The sequence below is a fragment of the Dermacentor variabilis genome, chromosome 4, assembly GCF_050947875.1.
Source record: "Dermacentor variabilis isolate Ectoservices chromosome 4, ASM5094787v1, whole genome shotgun sequence".
Classification (NCBI taxonomy): Eukaryota; Metazoa; Arthropoda; class Arachnida; order Ixodida; family Ixodidae; genus Dermacentor; species Dermacentor variabilis.
The window spans coordinates 207,390,211-207,408,689 of NC_134571.1; the positions used below are offsets into that span (position 1 = coordinate 207,390,211).

General features: G+C 47.8%; 1 protein-coding gene across 4 annotated transcripts in view; it reads right to left on the bottom strand.

The window, feature by feature from the left end:
• The window catches only part of Sh (Potassium voltage-gated channel protein Shaker), a 427,856-nt gene that overhangs the window by 26,407 nt on the left and 382,970 nt on the right, over positions 1 to 18,479 (bottom strand). For 2 of the 4 annotated variants that reach the window (XM_075690868.1, XM_075690866.1), the window contains exon 5: positions 3,115 to 3,191. The exons of the other annotated variants lie outside the window; for them this stretch is intronic. The gene's annotated coding sequence lies outside the window, so the exon portion shown is untranslated. The remainder of the gene's footprint in view (positions 1 to 3,114; positions 3,192 to 18,479) is intronic. 4 annotated transcript variants of the gene reach the window in all.

Genomic DNA, 18,479 nt, shown 5'->3' on the forward strand with positions numbered 1-18,479 from the left:
CCTGTAATCAAAGACATATTTTCGAGTTGGACTTTACACCACAAGGACTCAGTATCAGCTGGGGCAAGGACTACAGAAAAGTGAAGGTTAGATTGACGAAATAGAGCATCACCGCCTCCTATCCCAAATTTTCTGTCACGCAGAACCACTTTGAAACCAGGGGGCGGGGGGGGGGGGCGGGGTTACCTCAGCATCATGCACACCATCATGCAAACAGGTCTCAGTAACACCTATAATATGTGGCGAGTAACACGAGACCAAGGAAAGAAATTTAGAGAAATTGCTGACAAGGCTTCTTGCATTAACGTTTAAAACGGAAAGTTTGTTGCCAGTACCACGAAGTCAGGGGTATTTGGTCCTAGCAAGTGGTTCGGCGGATTTAGTTGAACCAGCAGATGATCTGACGAGAGTATTGGATGGGCTATCCCAATCGTATCGTACCCTGTCAATAAATCCATGATCAAATCGAAGTTGGACAGATGAGCCACTATCCCTATGAGGGCAGGATGCTTCCCAGAGCTTCATACGAATATTGCGAACCTGGGTCGAGAAGTCTTCTGAAACACGAAAGCTAGTGTTTTTAAGCTTATAGCAATTCCTCAGCACCAGCAGCTTATCCTGAAAATCAAGGAGCTTCACAATAACGGGACGTGATCGGCCTCTGAAGTTATTGCCGAGTCTATAACATCATTCGATACCCGGACATGCGATCTTAAGAGTGTCCTGGAACCACTTAGCAATTTTGGAAGAAAGTTCCTTATAATTCTCGTTAGGGCCCTCGTTCAGACCATGTATAATAATGTTGTTTCTACGCGACCTGTTTTATAAATTGTCGTTTCTGCAAGACAGAGTTGATGTGGCGTTTTTAAATGACTGTATTTGAGTGTGTAGGTTGTTATTAGAATCCTCCTCACCAATAGACGTTGGGGACGTATCCGGAGAAGATACACGAGCTTCTAAAGTCTCAAACCTCGTGTTGACAGACGATTGAAACATTCTGGTCTGCGCAATATCCAGAGCCAGTTTCTTTTGGCCGTTTAGGAGTTCGGAGAGCATTTCCGCTACTTCGGGATGTTTATCAACATATGTCAACCGGGTTTGGGAGGCAGGATCGCGCTGAGAACGAGCGTTGGAACAAGGGTTAACTTCCACATCACCGCTGAATAAAAGCTTGCGGGCAGCATTTGCCAGAGCAGAATACAAATAAATATAGAAGGCAAACATGAAAAAATAAAATAATAAAGAAAAGAGAAGACTAACCAATTGACACCTATGTGGCCAGTTGTACACAGTGCCAGAGCCACAAGCGACCTACCTCAGCTCCAGCCAGTGACCTGTAGCCAGTAAAGCTCCCAGTTCCTCTTTTGAAGAAGTCGGCATAGACCTGATCCCCGCGTTCTTCAAGAGGCAGGCGGTGGTGCGCTGACTACCTGACGCGGTATTGTGAGACGGGAGCTCTGTCCTCCGCCACTGCGGCCTGGGCTTCCCACTTTTTGCTGCATTCAATCATGCTCCGACACGGGCCGCCTCGCGTTGTAGTAGGCGACCGCGGTGGTCAATTTATTGCCGACATTGTGGAAGAATTACTGCGTCCGTGTGCCTCCGGGTTCCGACACTCAACAGCTTATCATCCACAAACTAATGGGTTCACCGAGCGCACAAACCGAACATTGATAAACATGCTATAAATGTACGTCGCTACGGACCACAACTGGGATGAAGTATTACCGTTGATGACGTACGCTTTCAACTCTGCGAAACACGAAACGACCGGTTTCAGCCCTTCCTCCTTCTTCACGCCCCCCCCCCACCCCCTCGTCATACGCTGGACACTATCTTTTCTTTTGTCATCCACGACAATTTGCCTATGGCGAGGACTACGTGTCGTGCAGAAGAGGCTCGTCGACTACCTCGCTTACGTACGTTGGCCGCACAAGGCCGCTCTGAAACACGCTACGACAGTCACCACCAACATGTTGCATATGTTCCTGGCGACCTCGTGTGGCTGTGGACTCCAATACGCAGACGTGGCTTGAGCCAAAAGCTGCTTGCTGACTACGCGGGGCCGTTCGTTATCGTCGATCGTCTAAACGAGGTGAACTACACGATTGCACGCCTCACATCTAATGGCCACCTTTCACGCAAGGCTGAGGTGACGCATGTTGCCCGCCTGAAGTTGTTCACACTCTGGAAGCAGCAGTGACTCGCCCGGATGGCTTCGTCTGGGAGAGTAGGAATGTTACAAAGGGTCAGTGCAAGTAAAATACGCGGGAAGCGAGAGTGGAGAAAGAGGAGGACGACGTTACTCCCACGATTTCGACGGTTCATAAAGCAGCCCCTTAACCCTCTACGGAGACCGTAACAATATTATTACTATTATTTTTTTTTTTGCAATATGATAGCGAGGTCTCATTTTATGGCTCATTGTATTTTCCAAACTGGAAGGAGACATAGTTTTTTCACTTATGCATCGACTATGTCAAGTGACATATTTTATAAGCTTACTCGCTGCGGTGACCCTGTGGCCACGGCAATTACACGCCGATGTTGAGGCCTCCATTTCCGAACTCGGCGCATCTGCATTGTAAAGGTGGGAGAAAGGCGCTTGTGTGTTTCGGTTTAGACGTACGCTAAGACGTTCATGTGGTCATAAGCTAAACTGGGGCACTAACATGCATTGCTAGAGGGTTGACATGAAATCCGATCATAACAAACTGTAAACAGTGCTGGACACACTCAGCGTCACGATACAACATCGAGTTTATAGCAGATCAAATCTATGGTTGTCAAATGCAAATCCGTCCTTCAGATCCGTATAAAACGACAGAACAAAACGGCTTAATAATAACCGTTCAAAACAAGAGTCACACCAATTTGGGCAGCAAAATTAGTGGTTTTGTAGTCTTTCCGGCATTGCTTTTCCTTAGGGATGTTTGAATAGCAATGTTTTCAAATAGAATTGAAAATAAATATTCGGAAAAGGACAACTTCAAAAACTAAATCGAATACCACATATTTCCTCAATCATAAATGAGGTAAAATATAAATGTTGCCTAGAGGCCTTTAAGCCAAAAAAGATTATGAATGCTTATTTACATTACTTTGATACTTAACTGCACTTCCGGTCAACCGACGAGCTAATCCATCCATTTGCTCGGCAAACTGGTGATCCCACGCAGCAGTAGTGGTCGCTTTGCACCACAAACATGCAAAAAAGTAAAATAAAAAATAAGAAAGACAGAAGACTAATCACTTGCACACGGCTATCCCCATGTACACTACAATAAGAATTGTTATACTTTATGAAATCACGAGTTTTACGAAATTTCGTCTGGTCGGGAAGTAACGGCATAATAGGAAGAAAAACAGAACGCCGACCAAAATGGGGTTGTCTAAAAAATTCTTAAATGTTTCGGCTTCCACACGGAAGCCCAACCTTGAACCCTATTTTGGTCGGCGTTCTATTTTTCTTCCTATTATGCTGTTATACCTTATATTGGATTGAAGACGAATAATTGAGAAGCACCGATAGCGAATTATCGAATCGAAGACGAAACAGATAGCAAACATCATACTAATATTCCGAATTTCGAATTATCGTACAAACCTGGTTTTGTCGCATTAACATCAAAAGATGTCTTGCGTCACATGTAGTTCTACTGAAAGTATATCGCGGCAATATTTCAACACATTTCTTCATACAAAAAGAAAATTGAAGTAAGAAAGCATTTTCGAATAACAGCTTCAGCTGAAATAATGTGCTTTTTACGGAATTTGAAACCCGACTGCGTTTGTTTAGCTCGCAGTGGCAAGCGACTCATAGTTTGCCAAGTTACCGGAAAGTCCTGGTAACTATCCGATAAGCTGCTCCTGAAGACAAAAGAGTGCTTAACGCTTAGACGACTAAAGTTAACAAATGCGAGCTTGAGGTCGACATATTACTTTTATAACATTTATGAAGTTGTAGTTGCTTGATGTCCCTGGCTCCTAGTACACTGTGTCTTAAGACGACGAAGAGAAAATTGCATCCATGTACGAGACAAATAATCATGGCACGCGCGAGACGAATCGGAGGAACCGAGTGGTTTGAGCAAACATATTGTTACCACAGCAGGGAAACTATTCGCAGGGTTCATTTACAAGGGTAGCAAGCGCTGGCAAACAAGGAAGCTTGCCAACGTCAAGCAAGGCACGTCGTCGTCGGCAGGTCAGCAGTGGCCGCTCGTGCGTACGTCCCACTAAATCCGAGGGTCGACATCGTCGTCTTCGGGAAGCGCGCAGCAATATAAAGACAATAGAAATCGAAGCTAAGTAACCTAGAGGGAAAATAATCTATATATATATATATATATATATATATATATATATATATATATATATATATATATATATATATTCAGTAACATTAGGAATTAGCAGGAAATAATGAACGAAAGTGGAAGGAAAAAGAACTTGTCGGCGGTAGACGAACCCTCCACGTGACACGCGCGGTCTGTCCTCCTCTTGTCCAGCCCGCGGTATTTCGGCCCGCTTTATTGGTTGCACGTGCACTGATTGTGGCCGTGCCAGTGCCAGCCGGCACCCGTCGCGGCCACGGACGTTCCACGTGTGCCACTCGTGCCTTCGAGTCATTATTCGATGTGACGAGCGACCAGGTCGAACGCCTCGTGCCGGAAACGCTGTTGCCTTCGGCGAGCGTTGCGCGCCCAGATCAACCCTGCCCCGAACAAAGGCAAGCTTGTAGGAGGGACGTGTTTTGCGTCGAGCAAGGACCACACAAGTTTCCGGGAAGCGCGCCGAGCTCCATTCACGACCGGAAACCGAAAAGGGTCAGTTCCGCGTCGTGGGTTCGACAATTTGGAGGACGGTAGCGTTGAAAATGGTCTGCCTGTGCAAACACCATGTCACTAATGAGTCTGCTTCTCTGATATATATTTATCAGATAAAATCGTTTACGGCGATCCGCTTCTACCTCTTCTCATGAATTAACGTGACGTACGAACCACTTTGCGGATACACACCCGCGTTCTTATCGAGCGCAATTCGTTCCTTCGAACTGCGTGTGACGTCACCTCCAATGAAACCAACTGAAGCAGAGATGACGAAATGGCGTTCTTTGACGCGACGCGTAGCTCGCGACCTTTAAAAACAATATTACGAAGGCGAATCATAAAGTATTAACTCCTGTTTTTTTTTTTGCCAAATTATGGCTGTAAATGGGGGCGAAGCAAACGTATCCATTCCCAGCGGTGGACCTTTCTTGGTCCGGCCCGGCCTTATCTGCCGGTACCCCCGCGACCCGGCACTGCTATCAGTTGTTAAAGGTAGCGGTTGGGCTCCACACGTCCTCGGCGTACGAGCAACGAAGTGTGGCAATCAGAACCCCCGAAAAGTTGCGGTCATTTAACTGGGAGAGTCTGGACCACCCACCATAGAGTCCGGACCTTGCCCATAGAGATTTCAATTTTCGGTCCGTTGAAGAAGTTCCTGGCCAACTTGAAAAAACTGAATCGAATACCACATATTTCCTCAATCATCAGGCAGGCGTGAGGTTCACTCATCTCGTACGTGCAACGATGAGGCCAGGACAGTAATCCGACGATGGTTCCCCAGTCAACCGGAAGAATTCTACCACAGGGGCATCTCAAACTAGTGCTGCGATGGGACAAATGTCTCAACAGGCGTGGGGACTATGTGGAAAAATAATGCGAAGAGAATACAGTGGTACGTTATATTTGTAATTACCTGTATCTATCTTATTTCGGCTAATAAAATACAGGCGCAACGACTTTCTTATTTATTCTCGTACAACGTGGGGCTGGGATACAGCTCGTTGCTGCATTGTTTCCGTATTGTCGGGAGACGGAGAAGCGAGCCATGGTTGCGCGGTCGCCAACGGTGAATGGTGGTTGTGTGGTTGAATGTTTCCTCTCTCGCTCAGTACATATTCCGAACACGAAAGCAACGCGATCGGCAGAACGATGACACGGGGGTGCGAACAAGGGAAGACGCGAAGACACACGACGCAGGCGCAGTTACCGCTATACGCGTAATCGGATACGGGCCACCGTAGCCCTCTCTGCAGCAACAAAAAAGAAGAGAGGGGCCACGCTGCTTGTGGTAGCGTGGCCCCTCTCTTAGGTGACCACCACAGGTCGCAATCGCAACTCATGGGTGGCGCGTTGCATAGACTGCAGGATTGCTCGCTGCATAGGCAGATGGTTCTTCTGTGCGTTTAATGAAATAATCTTAACTTGTGCTCCTTCCATATTCCAGTCGTCTTCAGTACGACCTCAATGTTCATATTTCGTGCACAATAAACGAAAATGTTGCCTTAAAATTTCCTTTGTGCCATCTGCCGAAAATATGGAATGAGGAATGAAAGAAAGAAGAAATATCTTAAAGAACTAATAAAGACGAAAGAAAGGTTCAAGTCTGTCATCATACCGTTATAAGCAATGCATTTCAGATAACGCTGAACTTAAGGATAAAGCAGGGGAACTTACCCCGCAACCAATCAATCAGTCAATTATAAGCACGCCACGCTAACATGCATTTGTACGAAATCGAGTTCCAGTTTCTAGGAGCGCCATTGCGTTAGCAGGAAACTCATTTGCACCTCGTTTCTGAGTCCTTTTTAGAGCGCAGCTCTTGGGCGCCCATTCCGGAAGCGAGCGTCGGCGTCGGCGTCCTACCTCATAACGGAAAGAACGAGCACTACGAAAGATGGAAGCGAACGCGGAGCGCAGCTGGGGGTGAAAAATAGTGGCGAGAGCGAAGACAACGCGAGGAGGAAAGCGGAGGAGGAGGGTGTGACAAAAGCCTGAGTAGAAAAGCGTAGTGGCGCGCAAGACTGGCTCTGTGGCGACGGCCGCTATGAGATGGCGCCAGAGTAGCGCGAGTCGCCTGTACGGAACAACAAAGCGCTGCATGAACGGTGGTCTGTCTGCGGCGGCTGCTGTGAATCGCGCCCACGCCTCATCTATGCGCTGCCTCTCGCGATTTCCCGATTAGCGAGGCAGTCGCGCCACACTTCGCCCAGTCTGCAACGTACCGCACGAGAAAGATTGTCCGCACCAGTCAATATATCGCGAAACGAAAACACGTATACAACAGCGCTCAAATTTCGCATTATAGAATATCGTATAGTAAAGCAATGGCTATTAGGGAGTATAGTAAGCAATGAACATTAGGGGGTATCGTAATCCCCGGTGCATCTTGTGTTATACCTTTGTTTAGAACATTTTAACGATCTTTCGAAGACAGTGCTCCTATGAATAAACACTGCATATTTGCGAGAAGCACTGAAAATGTTACAATGGGAAAGATTACGGATAAGTATACACAAGAATATTTCAGCAACTGAAGAGGACGTTGTCGCACTGAGCAACGCTAGAAATGAATTGCATCAGGTTGTTGAGAGCCTAGGCCAGCAAGAAACTGAAGTGGAGTTGGAAGATTAATATGTACAGAACAAAGGTATTGTTCAATAATCCGGAAAGGCAGCAAAAGGGAGAAATAAACTTATTAACAATGCCGGAAGGGCCGGCCTGAGGTTCACTCCTCTCGTACGTTACCCTAGGCCGAGGTGAAGGGAAGGGAAAGAAGGCTATTAGTCTTGTTGCAAGAGGGCATGAATAGACTGGGAGAAGAGGAGCTTGTAATTGATGACCACTCTCTTGCATCGCTGAAAGGTTCAGAGGGGACTAACATCACGAGAAGGATATCTACCGAATAACTAAAACAGTTTGAAGTAACTTTCGAAAAGACCTTCGGGTCATGAAAGGTGGCTCACCAAACTAGTAAAAAAAGCAAAACGTCCTGATCATCACCTGGGGTTTGGCCCGCGGCAGCACGAAGCACTCTCCCAGCAGTCTACAATTACATTTGTCATGCGTCAGCCTAAGCCGTCCTGTTTTTTCGTTCAAGTACGTCCTATGCATGCCTGTACTAATCCATGGGCAGGGAAATAAGGAATATCAGAAAAAAAGGAAGAAGAAGAAATGCGAACTAAGCACAGTGGAACGAGTTCCGGAGTGAGAAAATGACAGGCGTTTGGTTTCAGATAGCAAAAATGCTCCATTGATGCCAAAAGCGGGTGCACGACATTGTCGTTGAGATTCAAGGAAAAGAATGGAGTTTGGAGGCAGGTGAGGTTCTATGATTTACAAATGCCAAATAATGGGTGCTCAAGGCGCAGCCGTAACTCTTTTCAATCTTTTTCTGTCAGTTCGCTTAAAACTGTTTGCTAAATTTTTAGGAGAATGGTTGTAAACCGATGAATAAATTCAGGAGGGAGGGGGGGGGGGAGGGCGTGACACCCATTCTTCCTTCCTTCTCTACGTTGCCTGCCCTCTTGGGCCGTGGAGATAAACGGAGCCTTAAAAGGATGGCGATTATTCGCAGTGACGTGATTGGGGAATTCGCGCGCATAGCACGAGTTTACGCGACGCAGGACAGTGGTGATTTATGAGAGACACTTTCGGTCTTTAGCGAACCTAGGTTTATTATTATTATTATTATTATTATTATTATTATTATTATTATTATTATTATTATTAGCAGCAGCGGGCAGCAGCAGGAGATTGCAGCCGTGTGCGGCGTGTAGGGAGACCGCTCCATTGATGGAAACGCGTTGCCGCACTCTTGCTGCCGTCATTGAAATAAAAGCGGCCGCCGGGCCATTGGCGTGCCACGCAGCCATGACCGGCCTCCTCCCCCAGTAGCCCACGCCGTCTTCTCGCAGCATCTTCTCTCGCCCCTTCCTCCTCTCCCGCTCGTGACCCCGTTCTCGCTTCCGTCTCCATTCTCTCGTGCCTCGCACACTGGCGCTGACGCACGGCTCGGGCTGCCGAGCGTGTGCTCATCGTAGGAGCCGGCTTTGCTCTGGGCAACGACGTCAGCACTCGCGAATCGTTTTCCCCCACTTTTTTTTTTGTCCCGCTATTTCTTTTTAGTTTTTGCGCACCGCATTACATCTCCGAGAAACGAGGACCGGATAAAGTTCAGCTAGTATGGACATAGAAAGTGGACTAATTTTCTCACATTGGCTGTTTCTTCTTTCAAATTTATAGCGCTCACGCGCTTATTCCGGTGAAGCGTTCACAAGGAAATAAGAACAAAGTGAAAATTTATATTGTCAAACTGCTAAGGATAGAGAGAGATGAAAGAAAGAGAAGGAAACAAACCTACGATTAATAAACAAAAACCACGAATAGAGCTGCTGTGTCAGGAATCATATACCCCAATCTGGAATTTGTGGGTAAAATACTGGTGCACATATCTCCAGGTTGTGCATAAATTCAAGCAATTTTGCGTCTGTGCGTTTTGGTCGGAGGGAGGGTCTGAAACGCACGGTACCTGGCACAAACTGGCATCATATTTGAAATAATTTTACGCCAAACGACATTTCAGTTTGAAGGAGGGAGAAGTAAAAGACAGAGGGACGGACAGTTTCAGGTAACCACGTTCGGTACCCTGCAAACGCGAGATGCATCCGGGGGATCGCGGTATTACCCGTCGGCGTGCTTCCGTGAACGGCAGCGACGAAAGACCACGACGACTGGAGGGGGAGGAAACAGCGCTGCTATGACGTCACATTGACGTCATCGCATCGACCCGCGTCGTCCCAGTGGCCTAGGGCATCGGCCCCCGTGCCGACGGTCTCCCTGTGAATGCATTGCCTCTGCGTGCTCTGGCTCTGACCTCGCGGTACTTTAACACCCTCTTTCTTCCTCCCGTATTTCTGTCTCCATTCTGTAGGAAAGCACAACTGCGGCGCGGGAGTCTTGGTTAGCGCCCGGGCGAACGACAACAGCACTGGGCGCAGAGCGCGGGACCCATTTCGATGTGCATCGAATCGAATGATGTCTTTTTTTGTTGCCGTCTTCTTCTCGAGCCATCGTTCAGCTCGTGTGGTGGCCAGATGCGGTGAGTGTACAAGTTCACGATAGAAAAAAAAGAATAGACGAGAAAGAAAGAGAGCGCTCTCTAAAGGAGTCTCGGCGAATACCGGCGAAACGTTGCAAGCAGTTCTTCCGTCTCCCTGCACCATTTGCATGAAAGCGGCCAACTTCCGTAATTGGACGCTTCGCCGTAAGGCGATACGTGCAACGAGACAGTGGTGAGTGTTGCTTGGGCGTCGCTAGTTTGGGAGGCGACGCATCGGGCGGCAATATGCAGGCCGCCGCCGCGTCAAGTAAAGCCAAAAATATGCTGCAGAGAGGAAAATCACGCTTGCATGAGTAAAAACGCGCACTTGGAAATTTATATGCAAATGCGAGAAGTGATTGTACTTTTGTCGTAGGCTTCCTTTATTTTTCTGCCTTTTATCAGTAACGAGAACTAATAGAAGATTGCGTAATCTATTCAAATTAAGCTCTAAGGTGTCACATGGCAAAACTACAAATTGATTATCCGGCACGCCGTAGCTGAGAAAATCGGCCGTGGACTAGTCGTGCGCCACTTTATCGCAGTTCGCTGGTTTCTTTCAGTATTGGAAAAAAAAATTATGTAGCACGTATTTTGCAATGCAAAGCTGGATCTCCAATTTTTTCAGCACAGTCTACAGTTTTCTCTTGACACTCTTGCTCTCAACATAATATTTGAGCAGTTCGTTAATTAATACAACTAATTGTGTAGTTAGGCAAAACAAAAAAATAGTATGGACTTGCTCCAAGCGACGACAAACAACATTACCGTGATTCTGTTCAGTCACGCGGCAATTGCATATTTTGAAAAATTCGCACAAGTAACGTTGGACACTCAATATACCAAACTGTACAGCGCCAAGCACCACGAAATCTAAAGAAACAGTTCCTAACAAATACACGAACGTTCACAGCGAAACGCGGGATGAATCTAAACGGCATTTTCTACTTAGGTCGATGAGTAAAGTGTCAGGAGAAGATAGTTAAGCCTAGACCTTATAAAAGAAAATGATATATTGTACTCGGATAGCTTTCCATCATTTAATCTCCTCAAGTGCGCATTCAAAATGAGCGAATGCAAACATAAAACTAATCCGTATCAATATCGGTGCCAAGAATCGAAACGCTGAAAGCACAGAAGCTTGTGTTCAGTTCTCGTGAGAAATATTCACATGCATAATTTCAACGTATTATGAGCACTACAGCTAATTTCAGTTAAACATAGGGAAGATACTGCAATTGAAAAATGGTACTAAGCAATGCAACGTATTCAAGTCATTGCTCAGGTTATGCAAAACTTGCAGTATACAAACAACTTATGTACATTGTATCGATAGATTGCTCAAAAGCATTCGATTCAACACTAATGCAGATGCTGTTCAATAAAGGCACGAATAATATACAAATGAATATCAGAAACTGGACTCCACAGCTAGAATACTACACAGACCAAAAGCCAGAAGACAAAAGACGATGGTCAGTTCAAAATGGTCAAAAGAAGACGTCAGTTACCTCTTACAAGTATCTCGGCCTTCACATATCGAATAAGCTTTCTTGGCACTCGCATATTGACTATGTTACTAAAAACGCTAACCGCATGCTTGGTTACTTGCGCCGTAATTTTAGCTCTGCCCCTTCTTCCCTGAACCTAGCTCTTTACAAAACTTTAGTTAGCTCCAAATTGGAGTATGCTTCAGCCATTTGGGATCCGACTCATTCTTCATTAGTTTCTACTCTTGAAAGTATTCAAAAACGCGGTGCACGCTTTGTCTTATCTAATTATTCTCGCTATGCAAGTATCTCTTCAATGAAACGAACTCTTAACTTACCTGATCTTTCGTCACGCCGCAAATATTCCCGTCTCTCCCTTTTTCACAGAGTTTTTCACTTGAACCCCCTTTTAAAAGAAACCCTTCTTGCCCCTCCGTCTTATATTTCGGTCCGCACTGACCACAGCTTTAAAATCGGGGTGCCATAGTGCCGTACAAACCAGTACAGTGACTCATCCATCCCTAGGACAAGCAAGGACTGGAATCGCCTTCTCGCATCAATCGCACTCATCACCGACTCTACCAACTTCAAGACCGCTGTTCAGAATGCCTTTTGTTAGTATTTTTGTTAATACTTTTTGTTTGTATTTTTACTGCATTACTTCTTTTGACTTCACTGCTTTCTGTAACGCCTTCGGGCCTTGAAAGTACGTGAAATAAATAAATAAATAAATAAATAAATGAAAAACGAAGAGAAAGGAGCGACAACAGTAATTGCAATCTGTGAAAATGCTCTTATTCGTTAACAAAAAAGATTACTTTACTTTACGATGGACTTGCAGCGCAACAAAACAACTTCATAGCCCACATCAAGAAGACCTCCGTAACAAAACAGCACCTCAACACGTCACTAAATGACATTCAGCCCGACAGAAAGCGGCTGCGAGCAAACGGCCGAAGTGCCTCTCCTTCAGGTTCACCTACCCACGAGCGCCGGCAGGGAACAGAAACAACCGAAGACGGCGGTCCCTAATCACAGGACTACAAATGGGCTCTCTACTCTCCGTATATGGCAGGGGAACTGTCGTTCCTATCGACCACGGCATGCTAGCTTACAAGAACTTGTCAAACAAGACCCAACCGACCTCATAGGACTGCAAGAAACAAATACCCAAAACGTCCGGCTACAAGGGTACAACGCCCACGTACAAACAAAACGCACGGCAATTCTCACTAAAAAGAATCTCACTGTACAGGAATTGAAACCCGTCAATACGCCGATCGAACACACCTTAATCGAAATGATACCGGAGAGGAAATCGCTCAAGAGCGTATTCGTAGTGCGTGTGTACAGCCCTCCCAGACTTCGACCACCTTGTACGAGAAATTAAGAAATGCACCGATGGTCATCAAGTCGCTATAGTAGATGACTTCAACGCCCCACACGCGGCCTGGGGTTACCAGACCACCACGAAGAAAGGAGCCCGAGGGCAGGACAGCGCAGACTCCCCATGAGGAATGACCCCCTCCAAACAACGAGGATAGGCAATAGCGTCTCCAGAGACGCCAACCCGGATCTGACCTTCACGATAAACGTGCCCTCGGCCGAATGGAGCCGACTTCCAGAAACAATGGGCAGCAATCGCCACATCCTCCAGCTAACCGTGGCTCACACTCGCAAGCCCGCTAGGCTTGAAACGGCCCGAGTAACGGAGTGGAAGTAATTCAGAGACGTGCTAAATGTCGAGACCACCATCGAGAACATAGATGACTGGCTGAAGAAAGTCCTCAACGCGGCAGAACGCCACACGAGAACAATACAGCTGAATGAAGTAGTGCTAGCCGTCGACACGCACCTCCTCCACCTCTGGGAAGACAGAAGAGCTCTCCTCAAGAGATGGAAGAGACAGAAGCTAAACAGGAAATGAAAGAAGCGAATTGCACTCCTTACCGAGCAAGCACAGGCATACGCGGAGAGATTAGGAAGAGAGAACTGGCACGCATTTTGCGACAAACTCCAGGGAACCCTCAGCACAAATACGACGTGGCATCTCCTGCGCGCGCTTCTCGACAACGGCCCTACGAAGACGCAGCAGCGACAGCGCCTCTGTAAGCTCGTGCACAACCACGCCGGATCGGAAGAGAACCTCCTCCGAGAAATTCAGAAGAAGCTACGCGGCGACCCACCCGTTAAAACGACGGCACATGACAAAGTCTACGGTGGGAAACCAAACCCTGACCTTGACCAAACTTTTACGCATGCTGAACTCTCTGCAGCACTATCGACGCTCACCAAAAACACCAGCCCGGGCAAAGATCGGATGATCAACAAGCATCTCCGGAACCTTCCGCAGCAGGCTACCGTAGCCCTGCTCTAGTACTTCAATGCATGCTGGGAGAAAGGAGAGCTACCGGCTGCCTGCAAGCACTCGGAGATCACCATGATTCCCAAACCAAATAAACAGCTCAGCATCGAGAACTTGCGCCCAATTTCCCTTACCTCGTGCGTAGGGAAACTTTTCGAGCATATGATGCACAACCGGCTAACCTCACACCTCGAAGACAACGGATATTTTCCAAACACTATGTTCGGTTTCAGGCAGAACCTGTCAACGCAAGATTCCTTCCTTCTACTCAAGGAAGACCTCTTCGACAACCTGAGTACCAAAAGCAAATAATCGATTTTAGCCATCGACGCACAGGGAGCTTTTGACAACGTAGTCGCAAAGCTATCCTCTGCAACCTCGATGTCCTGGGCTGCGGGTCTCAGACATACGACTATGTTAGGAATTTCCGACTATGCCAGGGTCGCAGGGCCACAGTTGGAATATACAACCTGCACAGCGACAGCTTCCGACTACCGAGGAAAGACACCACGTAGGGTTCGGTCATATCGCCGTTGCTCTTTAACATCGCAATGATCAAACTACCCAGCCTCCTGGACGCGATGCCAGAGGTAAGGCACGTTTTCTATGCAGATGATATCACGTTATGGACATGGGCCTCAAACACTGGAACACAAAAAACACGCAAACAGGAACCAGTAGATACCATCGAGAGCTACTTGCACAAATGCGGCCTCCGCTGTGCTCCCGAGAAGTCGGAACACCTCATCCTCAAGTCAAGAACGAGAGGCCGACCACCCGGCTACGATGAACCCGATCCCAACGTCACCCTCAATGGAAAGCCCATTCCAAAAGTGGAAACTCACGAGTTCTAGGGCTACACATACAAAAAGACAGGTCTGGGGCAGCCACCATTCCGAGACTACAGCGAACGCTATCACAGCTCACGCATCTTGTCAGGAGAGTTGCAAGTCATAGAAGCGGACTTAAAGAACAAGACACGCTACGCGTGATTCAAACACTCCTCTCCAGTCAAATAACATACGGCACGCCCTACCTCGCGCTGAAGAATGCAGAGGTAGAAAAAATTAACATTCAAATCAACGCCATCAAAATCATCCTGGGCCTACCATCTACGGCTTCCACTACGACACTTCTCAAGATGGGCGTACGCAACACCTGGCAAGAACTAGCTGAAGCTCATAAAACCAGTCAATTAGAATGACTGAAGCTCACGCCCACCGGAAGATCAGTGCTGCAACGGCTGAGCTATGGTGAAACCTTTATAGCCACCACGGACCGAAAAGAAAGAATTCCTTCAAACCTCCGCGAATCCCTGTGCATAGCCCAAATTCCACGCAACATGCACCCCACGTACCTCAAGGAAAGAAGACAAGCCCGAGTGGATGCTCTACGGCGAAGACACAGGCAAGATCCGGACGCCAGATACACCGACGTCGCCAAATACCCTCAAAGAAACGCTTACGCCCTGAGCGTCGTAGACTCTCAGGACAGAGAGCTAGCGTCTGCTACAGTCCGTGCACAAAACCCCGAGACTGCAGAAGAGACGGCGATCGCCCTAGCAACTACCACATGCATCGACGCAGCTGTCATTTTCTCCGATTGTGAAGCAGCTGTCAGGAACTACGCTAAAGGTCGCGTGTCGACAAAAGCACTGAAGATATCGAAACACCGCAGTACTCTGATCCCCTACACCTGCGTGACATGGGTTTCTGGGCACGAGGGGCTGGAGGGGAACGAAGCGGCACACGCCGCGGCCCAAGGCCACACCTGCCGGGCCACCCTTCCTACTCTCGAGACGCCCGGTCTGCGTCAGCGGAGGCAGAAACCGTACCCATCACCTACTCAGGGATCCTTCAACATCACAGGCTGGAACGCAGGATATACCCATCACCTCACCCAAAGCTCAACAAAGAAGAAAGCACTACACTCAGAAGACTGCAAAGTGATACTTACATCCACGGTATCCTCATGCATAGACTCTACCCAACGCTACAAGGATACCACAGCCCAATGTGTGGCGTACCGGACACCTTACCGCACCTTATCCTCGAATGTCCATGGCATCTAGACACAGACGTATTGCTTTCACCCAGAGACTATTGTAACGTCAGATAAGAAAGCGAAGAACTCATAGAAACGTGGGTGGCCAAGCTCGTCTCCGAGGACCTGGAACAACAACGGGGCCTCGTCGCCAGGGCCAAGAAGGCAGCGAAGGCCAGAGGGTGCCTGGAATGAGGAGACCTCCCACCGAGAGTAGAACCGGGGCTTACCGCGGGATACTGTTTCGAAAATAAATATTCCTCCTCCACCTTCCCTTCATTACTTTATTAGTACTGTACTAATCTACAAGAAAATGTAACCTACTGACGTGCAACCTGAACTCGCACAAAAAACAAGATAACGAAGGTGTTTGGAAGGACTGATATAACAGCGTTAAGGGTGGTGTTAGAAATAATAATGAAAAAATCGAAAAAAACCTGTCCTTGTGAAGCGACGAAAAACGAAACAGACGTATCTGAATTGTCACTGTTCATTAATTCATTGTTACTGCGTGCGCCTGCACAAATCCCTATTAATTATCTCACCTTACAACGAAGATCCCGTCTTGCCTTCAGCGAAAAAAAGCCACCTCACGATGACTGTCGACACGCACTACCACTAAGTCGACCATGTCCAGTCAGTGGCCTTCAAAGAATAGCTTTATGTGCGCGGAATACTAGGAACGATTTTGTGCGCTGACTCGCCTTCCTTAATATTTTTCGTTTTTTTTTCTTTCCGTGTTGTAAATGTCAGTGGCTTTGCGTAAATTATTCTTTTTATTTACTATTAGTATTCTAAATCGGACTTATTTTTTCAAGATCATTGAAATGAAGTAGCCGGAGGTGTACTGTTCATAACCTCTGCAGTTAAGCGCAATATAGCCCTAGTTACCAAAACCTTTATAGAGATATTCTACAAAGTTGTAGATATTACATAAATATATTCTGGATATTCTGAAATGGCCATTGATTCGGTTATATGCGATACACGATTTGCCAGGGCCCGGTCCACATTACTATGACACTAGCTCGCGAGGGTTGGTCGTGCCCATCACGGCAGGACGACGACTGTATGACGCAATGCCAAAGGGGTACGACGGCATGGAGACCTTGGAGCGACAACAACGACACCAAGAGCACAGCACAGCTGGTAGACAACTTCCATTATTGGGTCGGGGCAAGCCTCAAAATGCCTGAAGTAGGCAAAGAATGCTAACCACATTAGCATCTCTGGTTGTGCAGTACGTCTTTGATAAATTCACGTGGTTGAGGTTTCTCAGCTGAGCTAGTTCTTAACGTAAGGCGAACCGCGCTGACACTGGCACGAGAACAGTCATTGGAAAAAAAAAACGAAAACCGGAAAATTTGGTTGATTTCTTTTTTTAATATGAATCGCTAGAGCACGACAGTGAAACGTATTTCCACAGAAGCTGTTACAAGATTACGCCAAGAATGAGGCTGCTATCAGCGGCACCCTACCAGTGCACAGGGACGCTCGACAATTACCACACAAGTGAAACTTGTCGAACGACTTGCGACGGGAAAACATCCCCCGGAGACATTGCATTGCACGCGCTGGGGCAGTGCGCAAATCCGCCATAAATCAGAGGCGTTCGCAACCCGTACAAGCGATATCGAACGGGTTGTTAGCAAATCGCTTCACGAACTCACGGTCCCTTGCAGCAAAAGGCGCACGATTTGCGGTTTGGCGACCGTGTCGCAGGTTCGTTGGCGCGCCATGGCGTCCTGTTCGCGAGTGACGTCTCGCTGCCGAGTCGCTTCGGCGAAGGTACGAACGCTTTGGTCGGGCTTCGCAGTGACTTGGACAGCCAGTTGAGTCGCGACGTGCTCAGATTGAAAATGCGGGTGGCCGAGTTCGCAGCGTGCGCCGCGAACTAATTCTAGTCTGCGCTGCCGCGCCTCTCGCCGGACCAAAGCGAGATTCGCCTGTCGTTGCCTTTGTGCACGGCTCAGCGCAGCAGTTTTCTCGGTTGGTGCCATCGCAAGCACTGCTGGTGCGCGTTGAAGCTGCACTCCGTGAGCCACGACGCGTCACAGGCTAAACCTACGCGAAAGGCAAATCATGTGCGGAAACTGCGCCGTCACGCCGCGAGCCTCCGCTGCCTCTGAGGCTATCGGAGCGCTCACTGCCGGCACTGGTTAGTGCCATGATGCAGTGCACCGCTTCACCGCTCCTAGATGGCGGCGCCATCCCAGTCAAGATAAAGCCCCTTAAACTTCGTAAAGCAGAGCCACGCTTTGAAGAATGCCGCCTCCTCCTCGCGCGCACTGGCCGAGGCAGACGCCGCCTCGCCATTGGCTTAATAGCATCACGTGGGCCCTTGCGCCGTGCATCTGCGCCATTTTTCCTCGACAGACAGACAGACAGACAGACAGACAGACAGAAAACTTTATTGCTAGAAGAAGCGTCTACGGAGTGGCGAGGAGCGCATGTTGGCGCCGTTGCTACGCTCGAGCACTGTAGGCGGCGCCACAGTCGAGGAGGGAACGTGAAAGAAAGGAGAAACGAGGAGGAGGGAAGGCGGAGGAGGAGTGTGTCGCTACTTTATGAAGACTAAGGGGTTTTAAGTCAAGGTAAGGTCCTTCTATAATAAGGTAGCGACATTTGCCGCGCGCGCCACCTAGGAAGTT